The 18651-nt window shown below is 47.6% G+C and overlaps 1 pseudogene; it reads left to right on the top strand.

Annotated features, from left to right (window-relative positions):
- Positions 1-2997: 2997 nt before the first annotated feature.
- Positions 2998-16622, top strand: LOC117090704 (annotated as a pseudogene).
- Positions 16623-18651: the final 2029 nt, after the last annotated feature.

Genomic DNA, 18651 nt, shown 5'->3' with positions numbered 1-18651 from the left:
AATCTGACTCCGTGCAGACCCTAAACTTGGGAGGCTGCTGGTCACACCCTGGGAGGACCTCAGTCAGCGGGAAGCCCTGTGCCTCCTCTCTGCTCCATCTCTCATGCCAAGAAACATTTTATGCACAAAATTACGTTATTTTCAATTGTTAAATTGTATATATTAAGTCCATAAAGAGACCAAGAAAATGTATAAAAACATTGATGACTTCACTGTGGTATTATAATAATTTTTAAACAAAACATGTCTAAATTTTCCAGACTGAAAAAATACTCTTTTTAGCAAGAAAGGTGCTTTTAAAGTCACCATAAACAATTATATATCCATCCTACGAACGTGGTCTTAAAATAAAAAGTGAAGAGCAAAAACAGCAGAAGGAAGTGCATGAATATGTTGACAACGTTTATCTCTGAATGGGGGGGGCTGTTTTGCTTCCATTTCCCTATGTTTGAAGTGTCACCTCTGTAATAATAGAGCAAACACAATAGTTGAGGAAACACTGCTGCCCACTAGGACATAAACCAAGTCTCCTCCAAAATGCTGCGAACCCAACCTCTGATTTTATCTTTTAAATCAGCTAGGTTTTCTCCCCTAAAAAGAAGCATATTGTATCATTACTCTTTAAAGTTAGGTGACTTAACAGGCATACAGACTTAAACACCTTCTGGAAAGGTGATGTGTAAAGTTAACTAAGATTTGTTTGTTCTGAAAAGAGCAGGGGCACGTTCCCAGGTGAGGGGACTCCAGGAAACACTGGCTTGTGTCCGATGGGCCCTCACCTGAGAAAACAAGCGCTCGACGCCTCCACCCTCCACCCGGACTCAGCAGGAAAGGGGTGCAGGGCTGAAGACAGACTCGTCTATAAAAACCCCAAGGGCTGTATCCAGGAGCTACTCACTGCCCCGTGCCGCCGCACCCTGCCCCTCTGTGCAGGTACCGGAGCTGCTGTCCAGCCTTCCCCAGGCTCTCCACGCCTCCTTCCACCCCACGCCAACCTGCACCACCCAACTCCCCCCTGTCTCTTACTGACCACCGGCCTCAACTCCCGCATAACCTGGAAACCGAAAAGCTGCCTGGCAGCAAGAGGGGATGGGCAGTGAACGCACCAGCCAGGTGGCACCTGCTCCCAACAGACTGCAGGGTCCCAGCGCCTGCCTCATGGAGGCGTTGTTATACACAAGTACAGAGGGAAATCAATGCAGCTTTAGCTTTACTTTGGTGCTAAATTAACTTTATAACACTGGTTATAACATACATTAATTTTTACAGCAATTACTAAAATAACAAGTCATAATGCGTTCATTTACCATATTCAGAAAAGCAACTGAAAAACCAAACACACAGCAGAATTTTATAGGACTGTAGTAGTTTTTGTTAGGCTGTCAAATTATTTTAAGCTCAAAATTAAAATAATTAAATCTGTGACTCTCAACTGGGGGAGGTGGGCACACACAGAGAGGGGAAGTTAAAATCCTTTTTTTCTTCCAAACCTCACACAGACCCACTCGGCTGGTCATTTCCATTGCTAGAATTATGTCCTGTTCCTTAGGTTCAAAACAACTGCCTTCATGCCTATGAAAAATAATGTTTCTTCCTTTCCTGAGTGATTGTGAAATGAGCCATGGTGGCAAGGTAGGCACGAACAGAGGGAAACTGAGTCCATGTCCACATTTGATGGTGGGCAAGAACAGAAGGAAATTGGGTCCACATCCACATTTGATGGTGGGTGAGAACAGAAGGTAACCAAGTCCACATCTATATTTGATGGTGGGCAAGAACAGAGGGAAACTGAATCCGTGTCCACATTTGATGGTGGGCAAGAACAGAGGGAAACTGAATCCGTGTCCGCATTTGATGGTGGGCAAGAACAGAGGGAAACTGAATCCGTGTCCACATTTGATGGTGGGCAAGAACAGAGGGAAACTGAATCCGTGTCCACATTGATGGTGGCAAGAACAGAGGGAAACTGAATCCGTGTCCCATTTGATGGTGGGCAAGAACAGAGGGAAAGAATCCGTCCGCATTTGATGGTGGGCAAGAACAGAGGGAAACTGAATCCGTGTCCCATTGATTTGATGGTGGCAAGAACAGAGGGAATGTGGTCCAAGTCCACATTGGGTTAGCAAGAACAGGGGGAGCTGGGTCCACGTCCACATTTGATGGTGGGAGAGAACCAGGGAAACTGGGTCCACGTCCACATTTGATGATGGGCGAGACCAGGGGGAAACTGAGTCCACGTCCACATTTGATGGTGGGAGAGAACAGGGGAAAACTCGGTCCACGTCCACATTTGATGGTGGCTTTTAATGCACTGCAGCCTGTGTCCCCTTGACCTTCACGAATTTTCAGGTAGTAAGAAAGCAGTTTTTCTGTTTGGAAAGGAGAAAACTAAGTGGCTGCAAAATAATATAATTTCCTTAAAGCAAAACAACAGAGAACCAACTTTGACTTTTTCCACATTACCCAGTAATTCTAAGACTCAGGGTTTTGTCATGTTACAGCAAATGCTGTTCATTAGGGGGCAATTGGAAGTCAGAACAGTGTGTGCTATTCAAATTCTCAATGGATAATTAACTCAAATGGGTTCAGAGTGCTAGAAAATGAAATTAATTTGTTTTTAGTTTAACCCCAAATCCCCAATCCCTTGCCAAATGATCCTCTATGTATCCTACATAAAGGACAGGGTCTTTCTGGCAGAAAACCATTAAAAGTTTTTATTTGCAGTAAGAGAAGCATGCCTTCTTATTATCAAACTGGTGCATGGCCCCCTTGCGGGGGTGGCAGCCATCACCTGCATCCCCGTGTGTCACGGTGTTGCTGCACACCATTAACGCATCAAAATGGAAAAGGAAATGTAAGCAGTGTTTGCTGTCCAAAGCTCACATCAACAACTCCTTTTTATGAAGGCACTTCTGAGCCTTTCCTCCTGCATCTGGGAGCTGCCATGCCAGTAACCCAGTTCCAGGAAAGAAAATAGCTTGACACCTCCTGCAGCCCATGGAGTCCTCTTGTTGGGGCAAGGTCCCCCCAGGAGAGAGGAGCCTCCAGTAGGGTCCACACTGGAGGTCCTGGGGTTGGGTGGTGCTGGGGAGGCCATGCGAGGAGGGCTGTTCCCTGTTCCCTTCCCCTCAGGAGACAGCTGGCCCAAGGTGACACAGCACCGGATGGGATTTCAGGCTCAGGGACCACGGAGCCCGGGGCTGTGGACCACACCAACCCAAAGCCACTGCATGCCCCAGACCGGGGCTGTGGACCACACCAGCCCAAAGCCACTGCATGCACCAGACTGGGGCTGTGACCACACCAGCCCACAGCCACTGCATGCCCCAGACCAATACGAGAAGAGTGCAGACCAACATCTTCGTCTACGGTAGGTGCCACAGTTATCGTTCCTAAGAGAGTCCACGGCCATTTCTGCCAGGTGCCCTCCACTCTTCCCCTGCCCCAGCTGGTCCTCCTGTGACAGCCGTGTCTCTGAGAACGGGGTGTGGAGTCAGGGGGAAAACACAAAATAAACCACCTGCTACTAGAAACAGCCTCGCTGTCCTCAGGGAGCCGGTCCCGGGGCCAGCCTCGCTGTCCTCAAGGAGTCGATCCCGGGGCCAGCCTCGCTGGACTCAGGGAGTCGGTTCCAGGACCCCATGGACACCAAATCCACGCACATTCAAGCCCCACAGGTGGACCTGCCGAACCTGCGTGTACAAAGAATCGGCCCTCCGACACGCCTTTCACATGGCAGGAACACTGTATTTTCTGCGTGTACAAAGAATCAGCCCTCCGACATGCGTTTCACGTGGCAGAACACTGTATCTTCTCCCTGAGTTTGGTTGAAAAAATCCACCTATAAGTTGACCGGCAAAGCTCAAGCTTGTGTTGGACAAGAGTCAACTGTATGCAATTGACACTGATTCCTACCAACAACATCCAAATCTTACCATGACCAGCATGATAAACAGAATGAGCAAAATTTAAAAACTAAAGCAGAGTTTTTTTTTCTGCTAGTTGGAGCACTGCGTATCCCCTGTGGGAAAGACCACACTGGCTGCTGACCAAACTCCACCGGCCTCTTCCTCTGTCCTGAGGGCATCTTCCTCCATCCTGACAGCAGCCTGGGCTAACCTCAGTCCCAGGGCGGGGGAAGGGGATGCACTGTGTACCCTCCCAGCTCTCCACCGCCCTTTCCCTCAGGCTGGCCCAAGAGCAGCCTGGACAGTCAGGTGCTGGGGACACCGAGGTGCCCCCCTCGGCCCACAGCCTCAGGCCCCCTGTCTCATCTGTGACTGAGAAACAGAGCTGCAGCTGGAGGCGGGAGGCGGGACACCCTGGGATCTACCCATGGCCAGGCCAAGCTGCTCTGATCACTCAATCTTCACTTTCATCACTTGCTCTACCAAATAAACTAGAATGAAATACGCCACGTCCTGCTTTCCACACACTCCCAAGCCTCCCATCCCACTTCCCGGCACTGACCCCATAAGAACACTTTGTGCGTCTTTCCAGGTATTTTCTATCCTCCTCAAGCACAGAACCACATTCAGAGTGAATTTTTATTTTTATTTTTTTTAACAGAAATGGCACCAGGGCAGATGATGATTTTTTTGTACCATTTCTTTACTTTCTTGGGCATTTTCCGCACCAGGACAGATGGACTCTGCTCTCCTTCCTCCCCGCCCAAAGCTGCCTCACAGCAGCCACACACAGAGCCAAAAACCCTCGCAAGACTGTGGGTGTCCCGGGGTGCCCCATGTCCCCAAAGACCAAGGGTTCACAGGTCCACATTGTCCAACAACACTTCAGACATGGCCTCGAGCCTGGGAACCCTGCTGGCCAGCCCAGGTCAGCAAAAGAATAGAGGTGTGAGAGGTAACATCTGCACTTCTTTAAAAAAAAAAAAAAAGGCAGATACTCAGTGCCACATTTAAAATGGTCATGGTGGCCAGGCACAGTGGCTCATGTGTGTAATGCCAGCATTTTGGGAGGCCAAGGTTGGCAGATCGCTTGAGGTCAGGAGTTCAAGACCTGCCTGGCCAACACGGTGAGACTCCTGTTTCTACTAAAAATACAAAAATTAGCTGGGCATGGTGGCAGGCACCTGTAATCCCTGCTACTCGGGAGGCTGAGACACAAGATTCTCTTGAACCCTGGAAGCAGAGGTTACAGTGAGCTGAGATTATGCCACTGCAATCCAGCCTGGGTGACAGAGCAAGATTCTGTCTCAAAAATAAAAATAATAAACAATAACAAAAGAAAAAAATAGATATGCATTCCTAGTCCCTTGCAGCTGCAGCAACAAAGCTGGTGATATATTTTGGGTGTTTCTAATCAATGTTTTCCATGAGCTACACAGCAAGTCTCAGCCTTGACCCTGCTACTGAAATCATCTATTACAAATTAAAACAAGAGCCATAACTCTGTCTCCTACTAAAATATTCTAATTGAGACATGTTAACGGAATACATTTCTTTGGGTGAGAAAGTATCCACCAGGGTGGGGAACAGACGGCCCACCGATTGTGCTGTGTCCCTAATCACCAAGGACTCACGAATCATCCACAGCAAGGCTGGTGACTCAAAAAGAACACTAAATTGCTCTTTGACATTAATTCTTAAACCTTGAGAAACCAAAGTTCTCTTTGTAACAGACTTGAAAAAGGATGAAGTCAGAAGAAGCTCAGCAGAGACGCACCAACTCTTACCTGGGAGAGACACCCCTTGTTAATCACGTCTGAATTAACGGATGTGCTGAAAGCATCTCTTCCAACAGGGACACAGACTGCAAACAGGAATGCCGTGAATACCTTCCCCAGATAACCCAGTCCTGACCCATCCACCCCTCAGGAGGTCCCCAGACAAGTCCAATAAGGAAATGACCCCACAGCAGATTCAGGTGCAGGCAGTGAGGGTAGTGGTGTCGGGGAATTCCGCCGTAAACCTTGGCAGCACGCAGGGAGGTGTACCCAGCTGGACAGGTGAAGTCAAAAGTGCAGGATGATCTGGCCATTCCAAATATGCAGGGCATTCCAATTTTGTTAAAATGAAACCCAGCCTTTGAAAAGGCCCGGACTTCCCACAATGTGTGGTATTTACAGTGTGGAGGGCACTGTAGAGAAGTTATCAGAGCGGTCCTGACGGCAAGATCCACGGAAGCTCTGCCATGTGCCAGGCATGAGACAACTATTTCCATAAAACACCTCATTTCACCCTACACAGAGTCCACAGACTGCTCCACATTTCACCCTACAGAGTCCACGGACTGCTCCACATTTCACCCTACAGAGTCCACAGACTGCCCCACATTTCACCCTACACAGAGTCTACAGACTGCCCCACATTTCACCCTACAGAGTCCACAGACTGCTCCACATTTCACCCTACAGAGTCCACAGACTGCCCCACATTTCACCCTACAGAGTCCACAGACTGCTCCACATTTCACCCTATAGAGTCCACAGACTGCCCCACATGTCACCCTACGGAGTCCACAGACTGCTCCACATTTCACCCTACACAGAGTACAGAGACTGCTTCACAGAATACTACCAAAGGGGACCATCAAATGTTCCCCAAGAAGTAATGAGCGCCTTAAAAGTAAGAAAGCCAACCTCCTCCCCTTCCCTTAACTCCCTCTCCTCATTTCCGCAGAACCAAAGACATATGAAGGGCCAGTGACGCCCCACTGAAGAACGCTCTCCTGCTGGTTCCACTCTGTACATAGGGAGCACAACACTGCTCCGTGCTGCGTGAGGCTACTATTCTATACTACACTAGTACGATCTGTGTGTTCTATTCTATACTATTCCATTCTCTACGATAGAATACGACAGCTTCATTCTATGCTATAAAATACTGTACTATCTCTTCTATTCTATTCTATTTTTCTTATACGGAAAGGAGTTAGCCAGCTTGCTTTAGGCAGACAGTAAGAGAAGGGTCCCAGAGAGCCTCCAGCCCATGTTTTGTGCAGATAGGGGGACTTGCACGGGGGGCTCGCCTAAACATGCTCATAGCAGACTAAGGGTCCCCATGCACGCGGGGGAATGGGGTGGAACCACCAGAAATGTGCTCCTTAGACAGGGAGCCCAGCCCCATCAGCTTCTATATAAAAGCCCTTGTAGTCAACTGGGAAAGGGGCGACCAGCAACCTGCTCTCAGGGCCCCTCTTTTCACGAGAGCTTAACTTTTAGCTTAATAAGTTCCACTGCACTCACTCTTCGATGTCCCCGTGCCTGTTTCTTCCTGGTCACGAGACAAGAACCTGGACCCAGCTGAGCTAAAGAGCAAAACTCCTGCATCACTGCTAGAGAACACTATCCTCTCTGTTCTGTGCCATGCGACTCTACTATTCCACACCACACTACGTAATATTAATACTATGCTGTGTGTTCTAATCTAGACTGTATTATGCTATGCAATACTACGTCATTAGTTCAACTGTATACTCTACAATACTATCCCATTTGTTCTATTCTAGACCATGTAATACTATTTGTCCTATTGTATATACTATACTACATAATGTTACACTGTTTCTTCTATTCTATGCTACCCTATATAACATTATACTATTTCTTCTATTCTGCGCTACTCTATAGCATTCTATTCTGTGTGTTCCATTCTATACAATACCTTGCATCATTTTACCATGTTCCACGATACAAGAGTAGAGTCAGTTATACTTTCATAATCTCTTTTCCAAGCTCTTATCCAGTAAGAAATGTGATGTTTTACTATGCCTCACATAAATGCACATTTCATGATAATCAATGCCATTTCCCATGGTTATAGAATTCTGTCTCTATGATTCTATTGATACGGCTTCTTTGGGCTTTTCTGTAAGTCCTCTGCAGTGTCTGGTTTCCTAGTGAAAATGATGACTAAGGTCCGATAAGATCCTACAAAACCAGCATTCACACAGGCTCACCTGTGTGCACACTGCTGGACTCCGTGTTGAAGGAGTGACAGGAAGACAGACGGCTGTTGGTGGATGGAAGGCAACAAGCACAGAGTAGATTCCAGAACTGAGACATGTACCAAGGCTCTGGCACAGATGAGGGTCGATCCCAATTCTAGCCTCTCACAGAAAGGCAGAGGAGACTTAGCACAAAGAGCATGAAACTTTGCTTTCATAAAGCAAATGCTTACCATCCACTGTGAGGAGCTGAAGGAGAAATGGCAGTAGGCTCTTCTAATAACTACTGCTTTAAAAAATGGAAGGGGGCTGACTCTCTTTTCGGACTCAGCCCGCCTGCACCCAGGTGAAGTAAACAGCCATGTGGCTCACACAAAGCCTGTTTGGTGGTCTCTTCACACAGATGCGCATGTCATTTTGGTGCCGTGACTCGGATCAGGGGACCTCCCTTGGCAGATCAATCCCCTGTCCTCCTGCTCTTTGCTCTGTGAGAAAGATCTACTCACGACCTCTGGTCCTCAGACCAACCAGCCCAAGGAACATCTCTAATTTTAAATTGGGTAAGCAGCCTCTTTTTACCATCTTCTCCAACCTCTCTCACTATCGCTCGACCTCTTTCTCCTTTCAATCTTTGTGCCACCCTTCAATCTCTCCCTTCTCTTAATTTCAATTACTTTCATTTTCTGGTAGAGACAAAGGAGACACGTTTTATCCACGAACCCAAAACGCTGGCGCCGGGGAAGGCATAGACTGGGGAAGGCAGCCTTCCCTTGGTGTTTAATCATTGCAGAGACGCCTCTCTGATTACTCACTCATGTTTCAGAGGTGTCTGACCACGCTGCAGGGACGCCTCCCTTGGTCCTTCACCCTTAGTGGCAAGCCCCGCTTTTCTGGGGGAGGGGCAAGCACCTCGACCCCTTTCTCTCCCTGTCTCTACCCTTTCTCTGCTTTTCTGGGGGAGGGACAAGCACCCCAAACCCTTCTCTCCCTGTTTCTACCCCTTCTCTGCTTTTCTGGGGGAGGGGCAAGAACCCCGACCTCTTAATTTTGCGCCCCAGTCCATTACTTCCACTCCCCGACCCCTTTCCTGCTTTTCTGGAGGGCAAGAACCCCCGAACTCCTTCTGTGTCTCTACTCTCTCTTTTCTCTGGGCTTGTCTCCTTCACTATGGGCAACCTTCCACCCTCCGTTCCTCCTTCTTCTCCCTTAGCCTGTGTTCTCAAGAACTTAAAACCTCTTCAACTCACACCTGACCTAAAACCTGAATGCCTTATTTTCTTCTACGATGCCGCTTAACCCCAATACAAATTCAACAGTAGTTCCAAAGAGCCAGAAAGTGGCACTTTTGAGTTTTCCATCCTACAAGATCTAAATAATTCATGTCCTAAAATGGGCAACTGGTCTGAGGTGCCTGACGTCCAGGCATTCTTTTCCACATCGGTCCCTCCCTAGTCTCTGTTCCCAATGCAACTCGTCCCAAATCTTCCTTCTTTCCCTCCTGCCTGTCCCCTCAGTCCCAACCCCAAGCTTCACTGAGTCTTTCCAGTCTTCCTTTTCTATAGACCCATCTGACCTCTGTCCTCCTTGCCAGGCCAAGTTAGGTCTCAATTTTTCCTCAGTCTCCACTATAATCCTTTTATCACCTGCCTTCCTCACACCGGGTCTGGCTTACAGTTTCATTCCTCGACTAACCCTCCCCCACCTACCCAGCAATTTCCTCTTAAAAAAGTGGCTAGGGCTGAAGGCGTGGTCAAGGTTAATGCTCCTTTTTCTTTATCCGACCTCTCCCAAATCAGTTAGTGTTTAGGCTCTTTTTAATCAAATATAAAAACTTAGCCCAGTTCATGGCCTGTTTAGCAGCCACCCTGAGACACTTTTCAGCCCTAGACCCTGAAATGTCGGAAGGCTGTCTTATTCTTAATATACATTTTATTTTATTACACAATCTGCTTCTGACATTAAATAAAGCTCCAAAAATTAAATTCCGGCCCTCAAACCCCACAACAGGACTTAACGAACCTCGCCTTCAAGGTGTACAATAATACAGTAGAGGCAGCCAAGTACCAACTTCTTTCTAAGTTGCAATTCCTTGTCCCCACTGTGACACAAACCCCAGCCACATCTCCAGCACACAAGAACTTCCAAATGCCTGAACCACAGCTGCCAGGGGTTCCTCCAGAACCTCCTCACCTAGGAGCTTGCTACAAGTGCCAGAAATCTGGCCACTGGGCCAAGGAATGCCTGCAGCCCGGGATTCCTCCTAAGCCGTGTCCCATCTGTGTGGGACCCCACTGGAAGTCGGACTGTCCAACTCGCCAGGCAGCCACTCCCAGAGCCCCTGCAGCTCTGGCCCAAGGCTCTCTGACTGACTCCTTCCCACACATTCTCGGCTTAGCGGCTGAAGACTGACGCTGTCCCATCGCCTCGGAAGCTTCCTGGACCATCACAGACGCTTTGGATAACTCTTACAGTGGAGGGTATACGCCCAGATGGCCTGAAGTAACTGAAGAATCACAAGAAGTGCAAATGCCCTGCCCCGCCTTAACTGATGACATTCCACCACAAAAGAAGTGTAAATGACCGGTCCTTGCCTTAAGCGATGACATTATCTTGTGAAATTCCTTTTCCTGGCTCATCCTGGCTCAATAATCTCCCCCACTGAGCATCTTGTGACCCCCACTCATGGCCGCCAGAGAACAACTCCCCTTCGACTGTAATTTTCCTTTACCTACCCAAATCCTATAAAACGGCCCCACCCTTGTCTCCCTTCGCTGACTCTCTTTTCGGACTCAGCCCGCCTGCACCCAGGTGAAATAAACAGCCACGTTGCTCAAAAAATAAATAAATAAATAAATAAAACAGCCGGGCGCGGTGGCTCAAGCCTGTAATCCCAGCACTTTGGAAGGCCGAGACGGGCGGATCACGAGGTCAGGAGATCGAGACCATCCTGGCTAACATGGTGAAACCCCGTCTCTACTAAAAAAAACACAAAAAACTAGCCGGGCGAGGTGGCGGGCGCCTGTAGTCCCAGCTACCTGGGAGGCTGAGGCAGGAGAATGGCGTAAACCCAGGAGGCGGAGCTTGCAGTGAGCTGAGATCCGGCCACTGCACTCCAGCCTGGGTGACAGAGCGAGACTCCGTGTGAAAAAATAATAATAATAATAATAATAAAAAATAAATAAATAAATAAATAAATAAAATAAATGAAAAATGGAAGGAAGAGGGTACATTTTCACATGGGCCATATGGAAAGTTGGCTGGACCTGCCCCTGGACCTGACGCTGGACCTCTCCCGGGACCTGTCTCTGGACCTGCCCCTGGACCTGCCTCTCGGTCTGCTACTGGACTGCTAACAAATGCTGCAGATTTTTATGGAGAGAAAAGTACAATGCGTCTCAGAGCAGCTGTCCCAGCTCTGGATGAAGCCGGCAGAAAAAGGAAGCAGCAGAGACGCTGGTATCATTCAGTGGGCAGAGTCAATGACCCTCCTCTAAGTCCAGCAAAGCTCAACCTGCATATCTGCACCTAGAAATACCAATCGTAAGCCAGACTTCCTGGCAAATACCATTGACCCACTGTAAATCTGTGTGGTGTATTATGTCCCATGTACAGGAAATCATTCACAAAGCCTTTAACCAGGAAGTACTAACATGACTTTTAACGCAATATAACAGCTTTGCACCCATTTAACATATATTTAACCCCAGTAGTATATTTAAATATATATTTTATAGAACATCAGGCATGTTTACCTAATGGCTCGAACTTTCACAATGTCTCTCTCCCTGAGAGGACAGTGGAGGATCCCATGTACTGTCTCCAGGAACATGCCCCTCCCAGAGAGGATTCACAAATCCAATGTGCACATGCATGCACGCACAGACACATATCACACACACACATACACACGGACACGCACACCTACATGAAATACATACATTCACACATGCACACACATTCACATAATCACATAATACCAACACACAACACATGACACACACAACACTCAACACACGCACACATCACACAACACTCAAACACACACGCACAAGCATACACACACAAACACTCAAACACACACGCACACAACATGTAAACGACACACATGCACAACATAAACGCACACGAGCATCATGCATACTGAACATACTCGTGCCATGACACACATATACATACATACATGCGATATACATACACATGCACAGTACATACAGCACATATACTAACAACATACACTACACATGCATATGCCTACTTGAAAATGTCAGTCGTGCCTAACACAATCATACACATGCAACAAAATATCATGCAACACATACATACATGTTTGCATGACACAAAATTCAATACACATCATCATCATAAACATGCAATAAACAGCACATTCATAAACAATATACAACATTCATACAATTCATACACATATACATTTCATACACAGAAATATACATTTCATACACAGAAATGCAAACACACATATATATACACCCCTCAAACACCCCATTATTCAATTCTAAACAAAGTAGTTTATCCCCCAAATGTACCTTCTCATAATTAATAAGCTCTACTGCACATTTCTTCTTTCAAATACTGAGGTCTCACACACAGCACACACACATTTATACTCCAATACGTGTGAACATATAAATAGAAATAGGCACACGTGCACGAAGACCCTCTTCTGTAAAGGTATTCTCAAATTTGAACTGAACGAATTCTGCTAATTATAGTCAGAGTCAGCAAAGATATATGTTTGACCTCGGAATGAATATACTCGTTCTTTTCGTTACCCCTGGCAACAGCAGCAATGTAAAACAGAGGTGTGTGATACGATGCCACTTATTCAATCCCACTTCCTGGGATCGGACCCACTTGTAATAGCGTTCCTGTCTGAGTGACTTCCTTCTGACTCAAATCATGAGATAATTTCTTCCCTTCCTGCTTTCTCTTTCCCAGGCCTTTTCACTACCCTTCTATCATCTCGGAAACTACATCATAGTTGTCAAAATGGAAGGCAAAGAAACAGCCTTAGGAGAGAATCCCACAGTGGAATGGACCCGAGAGAGGAAAACATATTCTTTTGGAAAGTGTACAAAAGGAAAAGTCAAGAGGCCTGGGTTCCCTCTCAAGACAGAAACAGACGTCGGCAAAGCAGGTCGCTCAGCACAGTTCAGCTCTGTGTATGAAACACATTCTAGTCCTTGTCCTTGTTTCAAGTTCTCTGTATGAAACAGATTCTAGCCCTTGTCCCTGTTTCATGATGTTGCAGTGAAGGAAACAAAACAGACAAAGGGCACAGGCTGAAGACAAGGGTTTTAAAAGGATGACTTTTAAAATGTGCACCTGCTTTTCAAGGGCACAATGAGGACACTTTCAAGTATATTAAAGCTGATTTATAAGAGACGGGTATAAAGACTCTTCAAGGTCATTAGACTTTAGGCTTACAAAGAAAACAAATCACATTCTCCTAGCATCGCGAGTCAGGTGTTCCACAAATACTAAGAATAGCCACCGCAACGGGATCCACTATGAGGGGCCAAAACAGAACTCATGAAGCGTGGCCGAGAGCTCCTATAATCTGATTTCTAGGAATCTAATCTTAAACATCCTCAGAGCTAGCACATCACAAAAATACAGAGCTCCAAATGCCGTAACACAAGTGCTAACAACACCTAGTTAAAAATGTACGAAGCATTTCAGGCAAAAATCTCAGAATCAGAAGAACACAAGTTTTATAAGTTCTTCAAAAGCTGGTGCTGGTTGAGGCTCTTCTGCAGACTTCAACAAAAGACATGCTAGAATTAGCCATTGACGGTAACCCTGAGGCAACACGCAGTGTTCGGAAAAGCACATGGCCTGTTCCGGGTTTGAGACCCCTGGGAACTTTCTCTGGACCACATCGAGTGGATGACTTTGAGAACTCAAAATAACCAACAACCAGTCCATGAACAGAGAAAGAAGACTGCAGCCTCCCTGGGGACCTGGCTCCATGCCTGCCCCCTTTCTTCCGGATACCTTTGCCCTTCCTGGCTCCCTCCTCCTCCTGGAGACGCTCTGGGTTCAGGCCCCTCTCCAGCTGTGTCTTGGTCCACGGCTGGCTGCCCGTGTGAAGCACCAGGCCTTGAAGGACCATCTCCACCTACTCCCTGCACTTCCCACCCACTTCAGCCGAGACCCCCAAGCTCTGGCTGCTCTCAGGGATCAGGGCACCCAGGCTCCCCTCGCAGGTTCTAACTGGAGTCCTGCCCGCCGGTTTTCAGCAACACTTGGGACTTTCTCCTGGAAACTCTCGGCTCTGGGCTTTAGTGAACTGCGCCATCCAGCTCTTCTCTGGACTCTAAGCAGGACCTTTTCTGGGTCTTCCAACCCTTCCTCCATTTCCAAATGTGGGCTTTCCTTTGGCCTCCTCCCTCCAGACATGTCCGCCTCACACTCTGGCTACTTGACCTGCACTTCTACCTAAGAGGCTCCCAAATGCACCCTGCTCCAGATTTTCCCCAAGCCTCCTCCTGTATTTCCAAACTCGCAGCTTGCAGTGGTGTCTCTAAGAATCTCCGAGTCAGATCCACACTTGCTTCTCCTCCTGATTTCCGGCAAAGCGCAACGCCGACCACGGTGTGCAGACTCGCAGCTTCATCCGCCTTCCTGCACTCCCTCTTCCCCTCCTGACCCAGGCACCGAATCGCTCAGTTCGGTGCGATTCGGCTGCCTTCTCTCCTCCTCTCGCCAGGGCGAGTGCCCTGTATGAGACTGCTCTGTCCCCCACCCCGGCATGCCGCACATCAGAGGCGCGATTCTCTCTGAAACCCTCAGTGGCTCCCTGGTATCCAACAGGTAAGGACTTCCACATTCTGACCCCAATCTAACTTTCTGGCCTCAGATATGCACATGTATATTTTATCTATGCAAAGAGAGTACAGGCCTCACACCTGCTCTCATTCCTGGGCTCCTAGCTCCTCCTGAACGTGCTGTATGAGGTACCTATGCACTTTCCAAACACTAACTGAATATGCACTTGGAGAACACTTACTTGAGAATTTGTGGCATTGCTGTATAACGTGGACAAAATGAGAACTACACAGATGTGTGGATGCTGCCTTGCCCAGACTTCACTTACCCAGACACTCCCAGATGCTCAAGGTGACCAGCCCCATTGGCGCACAGACAGGCACAGGCTGCACCCCCACAGCTGGGCCCCGTGAGCTGAACTATAATCATGAAGCAGCTGTTTGCTCCTAAATCTGTTTATGCCGGTGTACTTGTTACACATTACTGAAACCAATAAAGTATGACTCCAAAGAGACAATCATTGTATGAAAACTAAGTTGGATGCCTTTCAAAGACTTAATATAAGGGAAATTTTTTTTCGTTTTAATCTTTTCTAAATTGCTATCAAATTAGGTATGGGCAAAAAATAAACACAGTGTTTGAGGAATTAATTTTTAAAGGTTTCAGATCTAACATATCTTGTTTCTCTTGTGTTGCCTGCCCATTCTCTTCTAGAAGAATCAAAACTGTGGCAGGCCTGCGATGGCTGTGGTTGAGGAAAGAGGCCACACCCACAGCCAGTAGAACCACGCTCAGCAGCAGCCTAGCCCCGCGTGGAAGAGGCGTGAACACTCTCGGGAGAGGTGGATGTGCACTAACCGTTCCCAGCTCTGATCTCTTTGATTCACTGAATATGGTGATTGGTTTTATCTGAACATCAGACAAAAGGGTATCTACGCCCAGGAAAGACTCCAAACACTCTGGACCCTGCTGGGGCAGATGATGACCATGACCCAGTGACACCACTCTCCAGTGGGCAGCCAGCCCAGTCTCCTAATTGTAAAGGACATTCATAGCAACACTAGGAAAAAGAAACGCTACTGTTCTGAACCGGAAAAGAGAAATTTAAAACATTAAATATACATGTTCTAACTAAGAGGCAAATGGACCAGGCGCGGTGGCTCACGCCTGTAATCCCAACCCCTTGTAAGGCGGAGGTGGGTGGATCATTTGAGGTCAGGAGTTCAAGACCAACCTGGCCAACATGGTAAAACCCCATCTCTACTAAAAATGCAAAAATTACCCGGATGTGTTGGCGGGCACCTGTCATCCCAGCTACTTAGGAGGCTGAGGCAGGAGAATTGCTTGAACCCTGGAGGTGGAGGTTGCAGTGAGCTGAGATCGTGCCACCGCACTCCAGCCTGGGCAACACCTTCTCAAAAAAAGTAAAATAAAATAAAAGGCAGACAAACAAAAGGAGATTTCCTTTGATCTTAAAAACAGAAGTATTTGTTTCACAGCCTGGATAATTGAAGATCTGCATAGAAATCACCTTGGGCCCCGCCCTCCCTCACAACAGACTGGGATAGAGGGAAGGAGGGCAGGAGGTGGGCCCCTTGTCCACGAGAGGCTCCTCCCGCCCCGTCCCCTTCCTCAGGAGGGCGGCCTGCCCAGCGCAGGCTCCGTTCTCCCCAGGTAAGACCCCGGCGTCTCTACAGGAACACCCACCTCCCTTCCCTGCAATCCACTCCAGCTGCTCACGGCCAGTCAAGGGGGGCGCTCTTCAGAGAGGAACAAACGGCTTCGGGGAGAGCCTGAACTCCCACATCCCAGGTGTGGTTTGCCAGGGAGCACAGAAGAAGGATGCAGGTCCCGAGAAGGAGGAGGCGCAGGAGGACGACGAGAGAGACAAGAGAGACAAGAGAGGCCGCCCAGCAGCGGGCTGAGCTCAGGATCTGGCTGAGGCCTCCTGGGGAGGGGCAGAGGCAAACATGCTGCTGCTTCTAGGCTGCTCCGGAGGATACAAGCTCGGAAGGGGCTGCAAGGCAGGACTCGCTAAGGAGAAGTCATGTGGATGCCCCGCCTCTCACACGGCACACACTGACAACATGCAACTCACAAACAACACAACACGCACGTACAATGCGCTTATACAACACTCACAACACACAATGCACACAAACACACACAACCTATACAACACATACCCAATACATGCAACTCACAACACAATATGCATTTATAACACACTCACGCAACACACAACCAATACATGCAACTCACAACACATGTACACACAACACAGTCATACACACATACAGCGCACGTAATTCACATACAATACAACACGCACCTACAATGCACTCGTACAGCACTCATACATACACAACACACAAATCATATACAACATGCACATGCAACACTCATACAAGACACAACACTCATACAACACACAACACACGCAACTCACAACATAACACGCACACACAACACTCACACAACATACACACCATACATACAACTCACCACATACACAAACAACACACTTATACAGCTCACGTACAACACATGCAACTCACGTTCAACACAACATGCACGTACAACACACACAACACACGCAACTCAATGCAACATTCACGTACAACACATGCAACTCACGTTCAACACAACATGCACGTACAACACACACAACACACGCAACTCACAACATAACACGCACACACAACACTCACACAACATACACACCATACATACAACTCACCACATACACAAACAACACACTTATACAGCTCACGTACAACACATGCAACTCACGTTCAACACAACATGCACGTACAACACACACAACACACGCAACTCAATGCAACATTCACGTACAACACACTCATACAACACAACACTCATACAACACAACACTCATACAACATAAACACAATACATGCAACTTACAACACAACATACACATACAACACACTCATACAACACATACAACACATGCAACTCACGCACAACACAACATGCATGTACAACACACTCATGCAACATATAACACATACAACATACACACAACACATGCAACTCAACACAAATACATGTAGAATGCACTCATGAAACACAACACTCATACAACACACAACACATGCAACTCACAAACACACGTACGACACACTCATACAACACACAACACTCATACAATCAATGCAGCTGAACACAATATACACACACAACACACATACAACCCATGCAACTCATATACAACACAACACACTCATACAACACATTCATACAACACACACTGTACAGATTCTAAGTATGAAATACAAAACAGTACACGCACAGTTTCTAAAGTATGATGAAAGCTTTTTTCTTTTTTTTTTTTTTTTTTTTTGAGACGGAGTCTCGCTCTGTCGCCCAGGCTGGAGTGCAGTGGCCGGACCTCAGCTCACTGCAAGCTCCGCCTCCTGGGTTTACACCATTCTCCTGCCTCAGCCTCCCGAGTGGCTGGGACTACAGGCGCCTGCCACCTCGCCCGGCTAGTTTTTTGTATTTTTTTTAGTAGAGACGGGGTTTCACCATGTTAACCAGGATGGTCTCGATCTCCTGACTTCGTGATCCGCCCGTCTCGGCCTCCCAAAGTGCTGGGATTACAGGCTTGAGCCACCGCGCCCGGCCGAAAGCTTTTTTCAAAAAGGTCGTCCAACATCCAAACTGGTACCATGTCCTCATTTTCAGCTGCTGTTCAGATTCAAGCATTTTTATCATCCGCTCTATGAATTATAATAATGCAGCATACACCCATTTTTCATTTTACACCCACTTTGGTGTGGGGTGCTCCAAAACAGGGGCCAGGAGCCTCAGAGTCGTCCCTCGGAACAAAACACAACCCACACTCAGAGGCCAGGAAGGGAACTCGGGGGGGCGACACACACTCTCTCATCTGCAGAGCTCTGCTTCAATTACTTCACACGGACCCGG

The sequence above is a fragment of the Trachypithecus francoisi genome, unplaced genomic scaffold, assembly GCF_009764315.1.
Source record: "Trachypithecus francoisi isolate TF-2019V2 unplaced genomic scaffold, Tfra_2.0 Contig01087, whole genome shotgun sequence".
Lineage (NCBI taxonomy): Eukaryota > Metazoa > Chordata > Mammalia > Primates > Cercopithecidae > Trachypithecus > Trachypithecus francoisi.
This window is presented reverse-complemented; position numbering and strand designations above follow the sequence as displayed.